This window comes from Chelonoidis abingdonii, chromosome 20 (genome assembly GCF_003597395.2).
Source record: "Chelonoidis abingdonii isolate Lonesome George chromosome 20, CheloAbing_2.0, whole genome shotgun sequence".
Lineage (NCBI taxonomy): Eukaryota > Metazoa > Chordata > Testudines > Testudinidae > Chelonoidis > Chelonoidis abingdonii.
In genome coordinates, this window is record NC_133788.1 from 16,155,897 (window position 1) to 16,173,235 (window position 17,339).

At 43.6% G+C, this 17,339-nt stretch overlaps 1 non-coding gene across 2 annotated transcripts in view; it reads right to left on the minus strand.

Annotated features, from left to right (window-relative positions):
* Positions 1 to 16,308, minus strand: part of LOC116824241 (uncharacterized) — a 57,499-nt gene extending 41,191 nt beyond the window's left edge. The window contains exons 1-3 of one of the 2 annotated variants that reach the window (XR_012657350.1): positions 16,242 to 16,308; positions 9,003 to 9,112; positions 8,706 to 8,903 (exon numbers count right to left, since the gene is read on the minus strand). This is a non-coding gene — a transcript (uncharacterized LOC116824241). The remainder of the gene's footprint in view (positions 1 to 8,705; positions 8,904 to 9,002; positions 9,113 to 16,241) is intronic. The other variant, XR_012657349.1, reaches the window with a different exon arrangement.
* Positions 16,309 to 17,339: the final 1,031 nt, after the last annotated feature.

Below are 17,339 nucleotides of genomic sequence, written 5' to 3' on the forward strand. Positions count from 1 at the left end.
TCATGTTGGTATAATAGGAAGTGTTTATTTGAATAATAAGGTCAGGGAGTTAAGTAGTTGGTATTCCACTCCTATGAAGCAGTTTGCACAGTGTCACTAATAATTAAAGGGGGTTTTGACTAATCTAGTTGCTCTTCCTAAATATACTCCACTCTGTTCAAGAAACTCATCAAAGCAGCAAAGTGATCTTCGAGCTTATTAATCTCCTTTGCGCCACAGCTGGAGCAAATTTATTTGCTTGAATTAGCATGTAATAAACTTATAATAAAGCTGCCATATCCCTCACTTCAGAGATATAGTTTATGTAATGGGTAGTTAAATCTAGGTAATGTAGCAATAGTCTTTAGGCTTGGAAATCATAGCAAGAAATATGTAGTCCTGCATTATCTCTAATGGTTGGGCTGCAATGTGTCTTCTTCCAAGTCTTGGCAATTTTACAAAGTCTGCTGAAGATCACGCAAAGAAAGGAGCTATCATGGTGGAAATTACTGATGATGCAGCAGTATTCATGGCAGTAGCACAGCTCTCTCCCAGGCAGACATTGTTCACTGCTGCTCAAATATTTATCATCTGGTAACCATCCTGCCTTCTTATAGCTGTGGCCTGAAGACAGTACAGCAAGATCTAGTTAGCGGAAGTCCTCAACCAAAATCACGTGACCAAAGCACCCTTTGAAGTTTGGGGAAGTTCAGAGCCACAGAAGGCTGATCAGCCTCTAGATCTTGTACTGATGGTAGCTCAAGGAGAGCCTTACGGAAGAGGCCTTTGTTTTTGGAGTACGATGGCATTACATTCAGACATATGGTTAAGGTCATGATTCATCTCTGTGTACACATAAGGCCACTGATCGTTACGAAAAGTTCCAGCTCAGATTCCAGGGGGAAAGACAAAAGAAGATGATCAGATTTGAAAGGCATAATCCTCAAATATGGAGAAAACCAAGGGCCAGAACAACAGGATTGGAATAAAGGACTGATGCGTTTAATGGATACAAATTCTTCCTCAACTCTTCAGAATTCAGAAGCGTGCCAGCACCTAACAGTGACAGAAGGTAGAAGGAAATGAAACCGGCCTTCCTCCTACATGTTCCTAAACAATCATTGTATTCCAGTGAAATGATGAGTGGAGGCTGTTCATAGGAGCAAGAAAAGTTAACAATCCTTAGGCATAGCCCCATGCAGTGAGCAAGTTTCAAGTCCCCTGTGCAGCCACTCCTGGGCTCATATTAAAAAGGATGGGTCATTGGTGGAGAAAGGGCATCTATTCCTCAGCCTCATTCCAGCTAGGAGGGAGGAGTAATTTGAGACTTTCAAGCAGCATTCTTATGAATGCAGAAGCACGTTGACTTCTTTAATGCTCACCTTGCATCTGTGTGTAGATAGATATTCCTTGCCTGCAATGTGCAGGATCAAGTCCCAGAGGGGACAGTCAGAGCTAATTTACAGCAACGGGCAAAGATCCTAATATAACACATGCAAGACAGGATAGGCTTTGGTCCTCCTACGCCAACGATTGTACTGCAGCATTTCTGAAAGCCAATCATTTAGCAAGCCATTGTACAAAGTTGAACTGGGTTGAAGGGGGAACCAGGGAATCAAGTTGAGATAGGAAGGAGGCAAAACTGGCTGAATGAAGGACAGAGTTGGGGCAGGCTGGAAAGACTTTAATCTAGTGATAACTGATGCTAAAGGAACGAAATAGATTTGGTATTAAATCTGCTAACACCAGCAAGAACTGTGGAGAGGATGAATTCTCTGAATTGGGTTGAACTTGGTGCAGTGTATCAAAGTAAGAGGAATTAATTTGCTTCAGTTCACTAAGTTGAGCCTTTATAGTTTGCAGTTTCTCCCACACAATAAATCCTGTCTTTCTCAGCATAACACTTGCCTTCCAATCTTTAAACAATAAGAAATGGCTGAATATGGATGAATGTGGCTAGATAAAGTTCAGCTACACAGGGAAGGTTCACCCCAACCCTTCCTTCTCAATTGCTGTTATTCTCAGACGCTGAGCAGTGAATAATTTCTTTCCTTCCCCCCTCCCAGCCCCACCAGAGCTTTTCTGTATTATATAAGGCCATGGGCATTAGCCAGAGGTGTCAGACAAGGTATTAAGGAGGTGTCAATGGTGAAATAGCAGGGATTACAGTAAAGTCTAAATAAGGTGTAAAATAAAACCAAAAGGTGATAAAGTCATTGATAAGAAAAGCTGGAGAAAAAGAGGAGTGCAATTATTTTTCATCTCAGTTGTTCAGTCTCGCAGCGCATTATTTGTAGCCTTCCAAGACTTAGGTAGGATACCCCCCCTCCCTTTTTTGTACATCATATTCCCCTCTTAGTAACGTTATGGCTCACAGGTGTTTTTACAATAAAAGAACAGCAAGAACCCTCTTCACAAAAATAATCACTGTCATTCCCAAGTTGGCTGCGTTACATTCTGTTCTCCTACTGAGTTTTCATATTGAGGGAGAGTCATACTGTGCATGGTATGGATGCATTTTGTCAACTAAATATTAAATGGCTGACACAGTCCAGCATACGGGGAATCCCCATTGTTCTGAAGCACTGTGAGGAAGTTCAAATCTGGTAGGCTTGAGCCTGTCTCCAGTTTATTGTGATATTCCGGACTGAACAATCTTACAGAGTCACACAGGACCCTAGCCAGTAGCTGGGGAGGAGGAAAACCAAATGTGAGCCAAGCAGATGTACCTAGTGGTGTGGTCTGAGCATCATAAAGCTCCACCAGGACAAACAAGAACTACTATGTAGATAGTAAGCAAGGAGCAGTGGCAGGCCACCTGATTTGTGAGAACTCCTACCTATGCCTTACCAGAAAAATTAATAGGGGAAAAGACCCAAGCCTACAAAGACAACACACAGAGCTGGATTAAGCATGGCCATTTTGGTTCTCAGTAGTGTGTGTAAACCCTTTTTGAGGAGACTGATCCACCTGGGTTTCCTTGCCGGAGTTTTTGTGATTCATTCAAACAACAATGAAAATCAAAAGTAGCAGCCAAATTTTGCCCAGTTTCAGGGAATACACATGTGAAACCATCACATTCACATCCCTAACACCCTAGACCGTGGGCTCCCCCAATCATGCTTGAGTTTCAGATGAGACAAAACAGGCAGGTTTCACCGGCTTTCAGATTAATGAAAAGCTTTGCACAATTCTAGTCAAGAGGCAACAGCAGGGCACTCAACAGGGGACAAACTACTGTACCCATCAAACCGCATTAAACCAGTGTTATTGTACTCCTACACACAGCCCTTCTGAATGGTAATTTAGAATATTTCTAGGGTTCTTCCATTGCTTCTCCTAATTGAAATTCTCAGTTCATACCTTTTGAAATAATTAAGAGCCAGAATACTGTCCAGTGAAACAATACTTGTACAATATTTGTAAATACAAATAATAGTCTAATCTGTGCCCCTCTGGGGTGTTGCTGCTCATGTTGCAATTCCCTAGTCCCTAGTTGTTTGGTAATGTGCCGAGCGTACCACTACCCTGAAGGAGAGCATTACAGGTGCTCCTAATTCAAGAGGGTTCAACTAGTGAAACGGAGGAAAAACATCTAATTGAATGTTGCCAGGACGAGACTCAGCATTTTCCAGAGACGTGTACAAGCCAATCATGCACTTGTAATAGCCCTAAAAGTGAGGAGACACACAGAGTTGACTTAACTTGCTAGTGCGCTGCACACACCACTAAGGCTCTAAAACCAGCGGTGATGCTGCATCTACAAGTGCAACCCTGCAATTAAATGTAAAGTTTTCTTTTTTATTTCAGTAGAAAAAAATGTCCTAAGGAATTATATGCTGAGGACTAAAAACTATACAGTTACTACTTATGTATGTGAAATTATTGTAAGCCAGCCCTGGGGTCTGAAATCCTCTATTCACCCACACAGTCAGATGCAATGGCACTGTCTGTCCAAGTTGTCTCCATTTTACGGAAGAAGGATGGAGGGGCTTTTTGGGATTAAGACACTGAAATGGGATTTAGGAAATCTGCCTCAGCCTTAATCACTCTGTGCTTCAGTTCCCTGTCTACACATTGGAGACAAACCTACTCCCCTTTCCCACACCTTTTGTCTCCCATCTAGTTGGTCTGCTCTGAAGAATTTGCAGGCTATCATAGAAATGTAGGGCTGGAAGGGAGCTCAAGAGGTCATCAAGTCCAGCCCCCTGCACTGAGGCAGGACAAAGTAAACCTAAACCTTCCCCGACAGGTGTTTGTCTAACTTGTTCTTAAAAACCTCCAGTCATCTGGATTCCACAACTTCCCACCTCTTCCAGAGCTTAACTACCCTTATAATTAGAAAGCTTTCCCTAATATCAAACCTAAATCTCCCTTGGTGAAGATTAAGCCCATTACTTCTTGTTCTACCTTCAGCACACATGGAGAACACTTGATCACCACCCTCTTTACAACAGCCCTTAGCACTGTCTTCTTTTCTCAAGATTAAACATGCCCAGTTTTTTTAACCTCTTCTCACAGGTCAGGTTTTCTAAACCTTTTATCATTTTTGTTGCTGTCCTCTGGACTCTCTCCCATTTGTCCACATCTTTGCTAAATTGTGATGGCCAGAATTGTACACAGAATTCCAGCTGAGACTTCACCTGTGCTGAGCAGAGCAGGACAATTTCTTTGTCTTACATTCAACACTCCTGTTCATTCACCCAGAATGACATTAGACTTTTTTGCAACTGCGTCACATTTTTTGACTCATATTCAATTCATGATCCACTATAACCTCCAGATCCTTTTCAGCAGCAATATCACTTTGCCAGTTACTCCCCATTTTGTAGTTATGCTTTGACTTCTCCTTCCTAAGTGAAGGACTTTGCACTTACCTTTACTGAATTTATCTTGTTGATTTCAGACCAGTTCTCTAATCTGTCAAGGTCATTTTGAATTCTAATCTTGTTCTCCAGAGTGCTTACAAGCCGTCCCAGCTTGGTGTCATCAGCAAATTTTAAAATCATACCCTTCACTCCATTATCCAACTCATTAATGAATATACTGAATAGAACCAGATCCAGGACTGACCCCCACAGGACCTCACTAGAAACAATTCTCCCAGTTTGATAGTAAATTACTAGATAATTACTTGGAGTACGGTCCTTCAACCAGTTTTGAACCCACCTTATCACATATTCATCAAGACCACATTTCCCTAGTTTGTTTATGAATCTGTCAAGTGGACCATATCAAAAGTTATGCTTTCGTACAGTGCTTACCACAATGGAGACTTGATCTCTGTTGAAGCCTCTTGGCTCTACAATAATAGAACTAACTACAAATTATCAACCCTGACCTGGAATGGCCACCTGTTGTTAAGTGGGTTGTTAAGTCTTCGTGCCCATTCAGTCTTTGGTCTAACTGTTGGGACTGTCAACAAAGGATTCCAATTAATGCCCATTATGGCGTGTTTCATTACATAGACCAAGACTACTGAATCCATCTAGTATACAGGGGTGGCTCCAGGCCCCAGCATGACAAGCGTGTGCTTGGGGCAGCATGCCGTGGGAGGGGGGCACTCTGCCGGTCGCCAGGAGGGCAGCAGGCAGGGTGCCTTTGACGGCATGCCTGCGGAGGGTCCGCTGGTCCCGCGGCTTGGGTGGACCTCCCGCAGGCGTGCCTACGGAGGGTCCGCTGTTCCTGCAGCTTCACCGAAGCCGTGGGACCAGCCGACCCTCCGCAGGCACTGGAGCCGCGGGACTGGCGAGCGGCAGAGTGCCCCCCGCGACATGACGCCGTGCTTGGGGCGGTGAAATGTCTAGAGCTGCCCCTGGTCATACAGGCCAGAAAACCAAGACAAAGAAATTCACACTCACTACAGATCTGGGCTGGATTCAAAATGATGATCTACAAGTGAAAAGCACACCAACTACCCCCTGAACAATCCAGCCTGCCCACACGGTTTATTTAGTTTGATTCAAGTATATATTGATACAGGACACAAGTATTCAGACTAACACACACAGTGTTAGGTGATATTAGTGCACAGTAATAGAGGTGCGAAAATATATCCTGTATTAGCCTCCACCTCCCATAATAACTCTGCCTACTCAAACCGTCTCCTTCAGCAGCTCCCAGAGAACTAGCCTATAACCTTCCTTTTATAACCTCCTCCACCTCCTGAAGCATCTAAACCTCTTATAAGGACTAACCACTCCCTCCCTCAACCCCCTTGCCACATTGTCCTCTCTGCCTGTCCCCAATCCCTGCCTGCAGCGCACAGCATCAATATTGAACTTTGAGCCTATATGCATGGTACGTAGTAGTATGTCTTCCTGTTAAGAAGGGACAGATCAAACGAGAACCCAGACCAAACCTTTATGCAATCTCAGAGGCAACACTGTACAGCCACAAAGTAAGAGACAGGCTCTGCCTTGGAGAGCTTGCAGTCTAAATGGACAAGCCAGCAAAGGGTGGGAAGAGGAACAGAGGACCAGGGAAGGAACACAACAGACCAGTATTAGAATCCCGGTGTCTCGAGTCCTGGAGTAACATTTTCAATAGTGCCTGAGTGGCTCAGGAGCTCACATTCAACTGATTTTCAATGGTGCTTACACTCCTAAAGTCACTTAGACACCTTTGAACACGTTACTCCCAATCTAGTGCCATAACAACTGGCCTATGCCGTCGCTCCAAATCTAGCTAACTCGTTTGCATTCATTTTCATTTTCTGTCCTTCCGGAAGCACTGAAATACCAGCGACCTGGGAGGTACTGAAAACCTCACAAGAAAGCCTGTTTTCATGAGACTTCCAGCTGAATTTTGCAGACCCAAATGGTGAAAACAAAGGTCTGCACTCAGGAACATGCTGTGCCACAGGAACAATCAGCACTTTACAAAATAAGAGCAGCTTCTTCATTTACCATCTGAATGAGATACAACCCACAGCAGAGTATGACAACAGATAACACTGGGAGGAGGGGGGAAGAACACACGAAACGAAGATCATGTAATTTGTTTGGTTGCATAAGCGTGTTAGTCCCAGTTGTTTTCATTTGTTATATGATTAAAATCAGGTAGGAGAGCAGAAGTAGATGGCAATGGAGTGTGATTAATGGTGAAAAAGTAACCAAGAGAGAATTCTTAAAAGGAATTTGGAGGAGAGTAAAGGCATCTGGGCCACTGGATTAATAAATATCACCTATCATCAGTGCGGTAACTGAGCAGGTCTACAACATTAATAGATTTATCCTCACAACACCTTGGTATCTGTAGGCAGGAAATTTGATCCCCATTTTTACAGATGGGAAACTGAGGCACTGGGTATACTAAGTGACTTGCCCAAGGTCACACAGGAAGTCTGTGGCAAGCTGGAAATCGAGCCCAGGTCTCTCAAATCCTATGCCAGTGCTCTGTGTGACCATTTTTATTTTTTTAGGGTGGAGGACGAAGCGGGTTGGCATTGTGGTGGCCCCAATCAGGGATCAGAGCCCTACCATGTGAGATGTTGTACAAACCAGTAACAAAAAAGACAGCGTCGCCCCCCCCCCCCACCCAAAAGCATACAACCCAAGTAAGGGTTTACAATAAAGATTTGGCTTTATATCCTTCCTGCCTATGTATGTGCAATTTGATCTACTGGTAGGAGAAGCAGACAGAACTCCATGGTTCTTTTCCCAGCTCTGTACCACATTTGCGGTATGACCTTGAACAAGTCACTTCACCTCTGTACCTCAGCTCCTCCAGCTGTACAATAAGAATGGTTCACGTGCTCCCTCTTCCCCCTCAGTCAGGCATTCAGAGACCTTTGGATGAAAGCCACCATATAACTGCTGAGTAACATCAGCCAAACCTAAACTCCTGAACCTTTCACTGTTTGCTCATCACTGCTTCAGACCCCTTATGGTCTATTGTATCAAGGTCTTCCTTCTTGGTTTGACTGAAGCTTATGGATCATTGACCTGATAGAGAGTTTTGCAGACCAGAACATCAAGCCAACAGCTCCTAAATGAAATGATTCCATCTTTTTTTTTTGTTGCTGCAATCCAAAATAGCAAAGCCAATTAATCCACATTATCTACTAATCAGCCACAGCATTTCTCTCTTCTTTATTTTTAAAAATCCATTTTTAATTAAGTGAGCCTCACATCAACATTCTAAAGACTGCGGGCAGCATGGCCAAGATTTTCAACAGTGGCTAGAGATTTTTGGGTGCCTCAGATTTTGGGGACCTGACTGGAGACACTTTAAAGGAACTGGTTTTCATAGGGTGCATGCTCAGCACTTCTTGAAAATCCATGCCCTTTTAAAGTGTCGGAAGCTGAGCCCCCCAAAATTGAAGCCTGCATCCCCCAAATGACTAATCCCTTTTGAAAGTCTAATCTTGTGTAGATGAGTCAGGAGAGGTGGGGCTAAGCCTAGCTCCAACGCTGACTGATTGAGGAAGTCACTTGGCCTCCCTGTGCCTCATTTTCTCCATCTAAAAAAACCCAGGAATAATATTCTATAAAACCCATTCAAACCTACTACAGGAGCGTTGAGAGACTGCTTATAAAACACCTCGAAGCTCTTCAGTTTAAAGAGGCGCTCTAGATGTACAATGTATTGTTTTAACAACGTGCTACTTTGTATTTGTTCAGTTTTAAATTTTCTTATAAACTGTTGGCAAAAAATCCTAGAAAGCTGAAAACGTACACAAGGATCTCTCTATCAATTTGTGCGTAATGTAAATAAAAACATACCAAATGGATAGCACCATGAACCCAGACAGTGGTAGGCACGTTATCCATGGATCTGACAGAACACTGTTTTGATCAGGATTTCTTGGGTTTCATGGTCCTTTGACTATCACATGACATCCATTGTTACGCTGCGGAGAATCATCCGTTGCCATCCCCAGAGCGAAGCCCTTGCCTTCCAGAGCTACAGCACTATATTATCTGAGATATGAAAAACACAGATATTTTAAGATGAGAGTGTCAGCAAGGGTCAGTTTCAACTTGGCTATCAAACCGAACTGTCAAGACAAGAGGACTCACCTCCATCCTGCAAGAATACATCAATCATTCTGACAACCCTCAATCAGACAATAGGAGCCTTCTTGGAGGTTCAGCAGAGATTAAGAAGGTGGAGGATACAGCATTATTGCCTAAAAAAAATCCAAACAAATGATTTAGGAAAACAGGGCATAATCTTAATTTCTGAAAGTCTTAGGGTACGTCTACACTGCACGATTATTTCAAATTAGCTTAAACCGATATTACAAAACAGATCTAATAAAATCGGTTTAGCGCGTCCACAGTGGGATCCCAAAATCGATTGTTTGCGTCCATGGTCCAAAGCTACCATCGATTTCAGGAGCGGTGCACTGTGGGTAGCTGTTCCTCAGCTATCCCATAGTTCCCACTTCCGTGTTGAGAGCACAGTGCCTGATGGGGCAGAAAACACTGCCCCGGGTGGTGCTGGGTACAGCCTCACCCCTCCCTTTGTGAAGGCAGCAGACAACCCTTTGGCGCCTTTTTCGCGGAGTGCATTGAGCAAACGCCATAGCACAGCAATCTTTCCCTTTTTTTTTTCACGTGGTGGTGGGGGGAAATAAACTGAGGAGCTGTTCCCTGAACCACGCCAGACACTGTGTTTGAACCTACAGACATTGGGAGCTCAGCCAAGAATGCAAATAATTTTCAGAGACTGCTGTGGACTGTGGGATAGCTGGAGTCCTCAGTACCCCCTCCCTCCCTTCATGAGCGTCCATTTGAGTCTCTGGCTTCCCGTTACGCTTGTCACACAGCGCTGTGTATCCTGGAGTTTTTTATTCAAACGCTTTGGCATTTCGTGTTCTGTAACGGAGCTGCATACAACAGATTTGTCTCCCCATACAGCGATCAGACCTAGTATCTCCCGTACGGTCTATGCTGGAGCTCTTTTTCGATTTCAAACTGCATCGCCAGCCGTGCTGATCAGAGCTCCACGCTGGGCAAGCAGGAAATGTAATTCAAAAGTTCGCGGGGCTTTTCCTGTTTACCTGCCCGCTGCATCCGAGTTCAGATTGCTGTCCAGAGCGGTCAGTGCTGCACTCTGGGATGCCGCCCGGAGGCCAATAACGTCGATTTCCGTCCACATGAACCCTAATCCGAGTTATCACTATCGAATTTAGCGCTACTCCTCTCGTTTGGGAGGAGTTCCGAAATCGATTTAAGGAGCCGTTTAACTCGATATTAATGACGACGTCGTGTGAACGGATACAGCGTTAAATCGGTATATCGGCCATTAAACCGATTTAAAGTCGCAGTGTAGACCTGGCCTTACTCTCACACTTGTCAGCTGTTCCCTTATGTTGAACACTCCCCCTACCTTTAGGGCTTTGAGGAGTCCCATGCCCTGCCCTGGGAGGAGGGAGACATGCTGTATATTTTTAGAACTATAGTCAGAACTACATTCCAGTGTAAACTCTGACATTCACAGTGCAGTTTTTCCAAGTGGAGGGAGACAGCACAACTATCCACCAGCTTCACAGATTCCTCCAGGCTGCTTCCAAGCCTATGTCACTAGCAGGCAGATTGCATTGAATGGAAGAGTTTGCCAACTCATGTGGCAGTGAACAGATACGTCTCAGTCGATCTCACATACAGACCTCTCAGCTATTTTAATATCTGTCCAAGTCTGGAATCTGATCTAGTGTATACACTGCCATAGTAGCTAGATGTCCTGTAAATGAAATGAAGGTTATTTACTTGTAACTGAGGTTCTTTGGGGGGGGACTTTGCATATTCCCATTCTTGGGATATGCGCCAGCCAATGCCATTGAACTGTGCAGTTTTCTACTAGAACTGTCTGGTCAACTGCTCATGCACTCTGCCCGCCCTCAGGCTCCAAGCGTGTTCTGAGGGCACCAATGGTTACCACCTCAGTTCTTTACACAGCTAATGTGGAGCATCTAGAAGATAGGACTCTGTACTCCTGGGGGCATTCTGCACCATAAAAATAAAAATTCTGCGCACAATATTTTAAAATTCTGCACATTTTATTTATCAAAATAACACTACTGAATTACACCAGTTTCAATTATTTTGGTAGTTTATTTCAAAATATCTGTCAGCAATATGTCTAACAATACAGACACACAAAAATTCCCCCAGGAGTAGAGACAGTTAAAGAAACCCCTATGACAACCCAGTTCATTTCTCTGTTCCCTTCCCCGCCCCCATCAGAGCCCAGCCAGGGGACTCCCCTTTGCCCAGATACCCACACCCCGTACCCCCCAGAAAGGGCCCTGCCCGGTGGCAAGACTAAAGTATTTCCTGTGTGATGAGCTATTGAAATATTAAAATAAGCTTTTTAGAGACTGAAAGCAGCAAACCAAATCTAGAAAGGACAGGAAGAAATAATGGATCCTAGTGCTAACATTGTGAAATGCATCCTTTGAGGATACATGTTTAGCTTTCTTAGATCTAAGGTTGGACGAAGACCTTCATCTTTCTTTGGAATTAGAAAACAGCAAGAACAGAATGCTTGATTTCCTCAAATTTATTGGAACCATCACTATAGCACCTTCTGCTAGCAGAGAATTTCTCTATTTTTAACCACATCTTGTGAAAGGGGTCCCTGAAAGGGAGGGAGGGTATCAAACTAGATGGTACAATGTTCTTTATAGTATCCAACAGCCATCTGTCCATGGTGATCTTTAACCACTCATAGCATTGGCTTAAATGTAAGGGAAACAGAATTCAAGATTGGTTTGCTTGCTCTCGAACACTACATCAAACCTACAGTCTAAATGTAGGCAAAGAAGTGGTGCTAAGCAAATCCTTTTGCTTCATTTTGGGTTTAAATGGCTATCTTTTGTATGACTGAGAAGCAGAAGATTGTTGCTGAAGTTGCTGTTGGTAGTGATGTCTTCCTTTGTTAAAATAAGACTACAAGAATGAATCAGGAAGAAGGGGGATAAGACTGTCTTTGGTATCTTAAAAATGGTGTAGACCATCTCCTTTTGAAAGGCTGTAAAAGACCCAGAGAGCCATCTGTAGATCTCGTTCCTTTCATTTTTTTCCCCAATAAATCATCAGTTCTTGAACTAAAAGGGAAGGTCCTCAACTTTAGACTTCTCCTGTGGAAGATTAGAAGAATGCAACCAGGCATGTCTTCTGAGAGTTACTGACCTTGAAGTAATAACTGAGATATCAAAAGATGTCATTAATGCTTGCTTCAGATTTTGATCCTCCTTAATGAGAGCATTAGAGAGTCTTGAGTGTCTTTCAGATAGGTTTGTGGTCAACAAAGATTTAGTCCCACTGGTGGAACTGATATCTAGCCATGACTGCTAGATAATTAGCTATTCTCATGTTTTGGGAAGAAAACAGTTCTCTTCTCCTTCCCTGAAGTGCCTAATTTTCTCCCATCTCTGTTAGTGGGAGTAGACTGCATACCTGCTGATCTTTGAACTGTTGCAGTCACTACTATAGAGTTAGAGGAGAAAGAAAACCCCTTATATGGAATATGGTGAAGCTCATCAGCCTTGTTTGCTAGTGGAGGACAAAAAGAAGTATTCTATATTAATTTTGAGGATTGCCACAACCCTTCCAAAAGGGGCAGAGAAAGTTTACTTGCAGAAGTGTTTCCCAGTATATCTAAAACAGAATATGCAGTTTCTTCTCACTAATGTCAAATTTTAATGTCAAAATCATTCCATCAACAAATTCCTAGAAATGAATGGCATCTTCCAGTCAAGAAGGAGCTGACGCTACTCCAACATTCTCACCTGGAGACAATTCACACATAGATATTTGGTCTTGTAAAACATCAGTTTGTAGAGGAACTTCCACCTCCTCGGCCAGTCCAGTAATGTGTCAGAGCCAGGATACCTGTATTTGTAATAGTTTTTGTCCACTGGAAGTCTCGGATTGCAGTTCCAGATTTTCCATTGCATCCAGGTGCTCCTCCGAGTGCAGATCCGAGCCCAAATCTTAAAATGAATTAATTGGTGAAGTTTGTATTCTCAACACTGAGATCAAAGACTTCGTTCTCCTAGGCGAGCCTGAAGGTATCCTGGGAGGTGAAAGCAACACTACCAACAGCTTATCAGATTTCCTTTTCTTGCAAGAATGAAAAGACTGATCCATACCCAATTTCCTCTTCACTGTTGCTGAATCAACCAGAATCTAAAACTACAGTTCTGAAGACACTCTTATGTCTCCTGTATTAGCTGCCCATGGTGTCAATATAACACCCACATCCACAGAATTCTTTGGACCAATTGAAGACCTTGCTTGATAGACTTAGAGATTCACTCTGTATGTCCCTGATCCATCCAACCATGATCCGACAACTCAGATGAATCTCTGGAAGAAGATTGCTCTGTTTTTGCTTTCTTGCTTCTTGGAACTGAGGACTTTGGTACTGTGGAAGTGCCTGGCATAGAAGATGGATCATCTCTGCCTGATTTCCTCAACACCAGTGCCCTCTGTGGTGTCAGATCAGATGACGTTGTTACCAAGTGCTCAGTCTCTTTTGAACTGGAGTTGGCGCTGAGGTTGTTGGTCCACGTACCAGTGTCTTTTTGGAACCAGAAGAGCTCGGAGCTGAGCCAGGCATCTTGCAATGCCTTCAAAGCCTAGGATCTGGTTGATGAGGGTTCTTGTAGAAGGAGGGTTTGGAGTCTATTTTGCTTCTCCTTTCTGGCTCATGGGGTGAAAGAGCTGCAAAAGGAGCAACCCAAAGGAGAATGTCTGTCTCCCAAGCATTTTAGGCAGCGAGCACTGACCTCAGAATCTGGGAAGATTGCTAGACAACGTACAGCTCTTAAATCCATGATTTTTGATCTTCAGATCCATCATAATAACTCTAATGCTAACAACAACCAGGCACTTATCCTAACTATCTAAAGGGTCTTGATTCAGAGAAGACTCAAGTACATGTGTGTCAGCAGTTGGAAGGAACTGAGGCAGTAACTGCAGGCACCCTATTTATAGCCATGCCCTTAGAGTCTGATGGAGCGGGCAGGGAGTGCACACAATTGATTGACTAGGCAGTGCTAGTAGAAGGCTGATCAATGGCACCAGTTGGCACCTATCCCAAGAGTGAGAATATGCAGAGGAAACTCGAAGAACTAACATCAAAGTCACTTTGCCAGCGCGCCGCCCTCTCTTTAGGCTGCTTCCCCAGCTGAATCAGGCACTTTGACAGTCTTCCAGGAAAGAAAGTCATACTACTCCCTAGCTTCACTATGGAGGGTGGGGGAGGAGAGGTCTTATGTAAAGAGATGAGTATCAAGACTCTGAATGTGGCTAGATTCAGCTTCAGCATAAATTTTTGCCTGTATAGATTCCAAACCAAATTCTGTTCAGCTACACATACACACACGCATGCAGTTTGGCTGATTTGCATGCATGAGGGAGGAAATGCTTTGGACCTTATGAGTCTTTGGGCACTTCATGAACTAAAGAAAGGCCTGTGTGCCCAACTTCAAAGCTGCATTGATCACGCTGTTACCCCAAAGATAGTAAGTCCTTTTCTCCCCATTTAAGCCTTATCATCCTGTCCCAGCTTGCTGAAATTTACCTTCACAAGCTTTGAGTTCTGGTGGCCAATTCACTTCCCACTAAATTATACAAGGACACGGCAGCTCACATATACACTCGCAAAACTCCTTTCTAAAGTACTGTTCAAGTTGCACTTCAATCAATCATTCAGCCCATGTTTTTCACTTCAACTTTCATTAACACACTTGGAAGGTGTTTTTCCACAAGCTAAGGGTCCGTTGAGTTCTAGTTGGAGCAGACAAAACCCATTAAAGTCCACCCAAATTTTTGTTTCTTTCAACTTCAGCATATTAGGTCAGGCTGGTAACCACATCAAAAGTGACTGTTTGCCTGCCTTTCCCAGGGTGGTTCTCTAGTAGGGCTGTCATTTGTAGGTCATGTGAAAAGCCCATTCCATTAGAGGCACGTCAGTGACCGTAGCTGGTCCCAGGATGGTTCCAGCTCACAAGATTTGTGGGGTAGCTGCATGGCACTCACCACATATTTTTTATTCAACATGATTGCCTAGGCAAATACATCCTGGGTGTAATTCCAGTGACCTCTACAGAGTTACACCAAAGGTGAATTCATTCCTGCAACTGAAGGTTCTGATCTGTGTGAAAAAAAAAAAACTTATCTACAATGGCAGTGTCTCTTTGATTGCGCGCGGTTGACTTTTCTTGCACACAGTTCACTAAAATAAAAAAAGTTCTACTTACCCTGATCTCTGACAACACGCGTCAGTAAATGGTGCAGCGGAACCAGCACTGAAAGAGGTCTCATTGCAAGTGCAGACAGGACTAAACCACTCTGAACATCCTTTCAGACAAGGAAAATGTTTGCCTATTGGTTTTGTTATTTTAACCAAAATCATTTCTATTGCAGTTAACAAAAATAAAGTCATGTGAACATTTCTATGGGTGTTGGGTTAATTTATTTGTTTGCTTGTTTTTTTAAATATAAATTGGGGGTCAAACTTGTTCTGACTATGTCCCCTGTTGACTGCTAGTAGCTCCTAAACACTGCAAAGTGGTAGTAGTTTACTGGGCTATACTTGTGGGTAATTTCAGTATTTAATTTCTGGCCCATTCTTTTAATATTGCCAGGTCCCCAGACAACAACAGGGAAGACATTTCAAAATGAGCAAATGTAACAAGCATGTCAGATATTTTGCCCACTCAGCACTGGGAAGCATCAGTCACGATCTTGACCTACCTAGTCCATTTCTTTCTTTCTTTAAAATTTTTTCCCCTGTAAGACTATTTACAAAGCTGAAGCTTTGCAAGCTTTGCCATGATACAGCACATTGCATCCTGCTGCTATTTCAATTTCATTACAGCATAAACAGCAGAATAAGTGAGATTAAAAACACCCATCTTTCCCTCATACTAACAGTCTTCAATTTATTTTTTAAAAAGCTGTTAAAGTCTATTTTAAACAACAAAAGGCTGGCCACATGAGGAAAAAGACATGCAAACAGGTGTTGACAGTCATCCTCGATATCTGCTTTGTAACAAGCAAAAAGAAATACTGCAGACTGCCCAGACTTTCCCTCCCTGCCTCTCAGTGAGGCTTGGAAGCTAGCTCAGAACTGGCAGGTGTGCGGATGACATTCATTAGAACATATGCAACAATAAATAACACACCAGAGCTTTGACGCACAAAAGTACACACTATATAGGCTGGAGGCCAGTCATTCTTTCCGTGTCATTTCTAGCTTACATATGTCTATCTTGAAACAGCCTCGCCTAGCCCCAGTACCCGAAAGAGAGGGACGGTCACATGAAAACTCTGTGCATGGAAAGGAACCTCTAACAAGGGGGAAGCACAAGCAGGAATGAATACAGGAGCCAAATATATGGTTCCCCACTCTACCAGCACGCACCTGGGCCCAACCCTTCTTGTAGTGACTGCCCCATCTCAAGGGCTCAACCAATGTAATCACGGTCCCCATCACAGAACTTAAGTAGAGCCTGTGTGGCAACATCGTCAAGTCGGTCTGAGAGCTAGAGATGCAAACAGAACCACAGGTCAGTCTGTGTCCGGCAGCCCCAGTAAAGAATCCTCTTTGCATTCATTGCAACAGAGCCCAGTCTGCTCTACCTCGAGGGACATGACAAGCCCCACAAGCTGCTGGGTCTACAAAGAAACTCCACCCAGCCCCTTGTTTTTAGAATAAAGGCTTTGCCCTGGTGAAGGCTACCCTCCAGTCCCTTCAGCAATGCACCTTCTTGTTTTACCAAACCTCTCAAGTTTATTCTCCATCCCCCCACTCCTTTCCTTTCCCAGTTTGCTTTCTTTGATCTCTGGAGCATGGGAAACATCTTTCAGCCATTCTGCTCTCGGACCCCCTGAACAGGCAGCAGAGAGGTTTCTGCACAGGGTGAAAGCATGTACCTTAACAACTAGGTGAGGAAAGGGAGCAGCTGGAGGAAAATGCATTGGCTGCTCGCGCTCCCTCTCCTTTCCTAGTAAGTGGAAATGCTGGCAAATGGTATTTTTTTTAAATGAATTGGTCTCCTTATGTTCTCTTGCATTGCGCTGAGCACAGCCTGAGGACAGGTCTGATTCCTGCATAGACCGGTTTATCATGGGAATCAATAAGAAAGGAAACTTCTATTGCTTGTTTCCGTTTATAACATTTCCTTGCAGCCAGTCTCAGGAGCTGCACATTTAGCAATCCAGACAGGAAATATTACTGCTTAATTAGAAATGAAACAAACAGGGTATGCACGCATAGGTTAGCGGCTGGGTGCTGGGAGAATCGTCATTTGATTGTGCTGCTGAGATAATTCTAACTGTCACATTCAGCTGTCAGAAGCGGGTAGTGGATATAGCCTTGGGGAATCTCCATAGGGA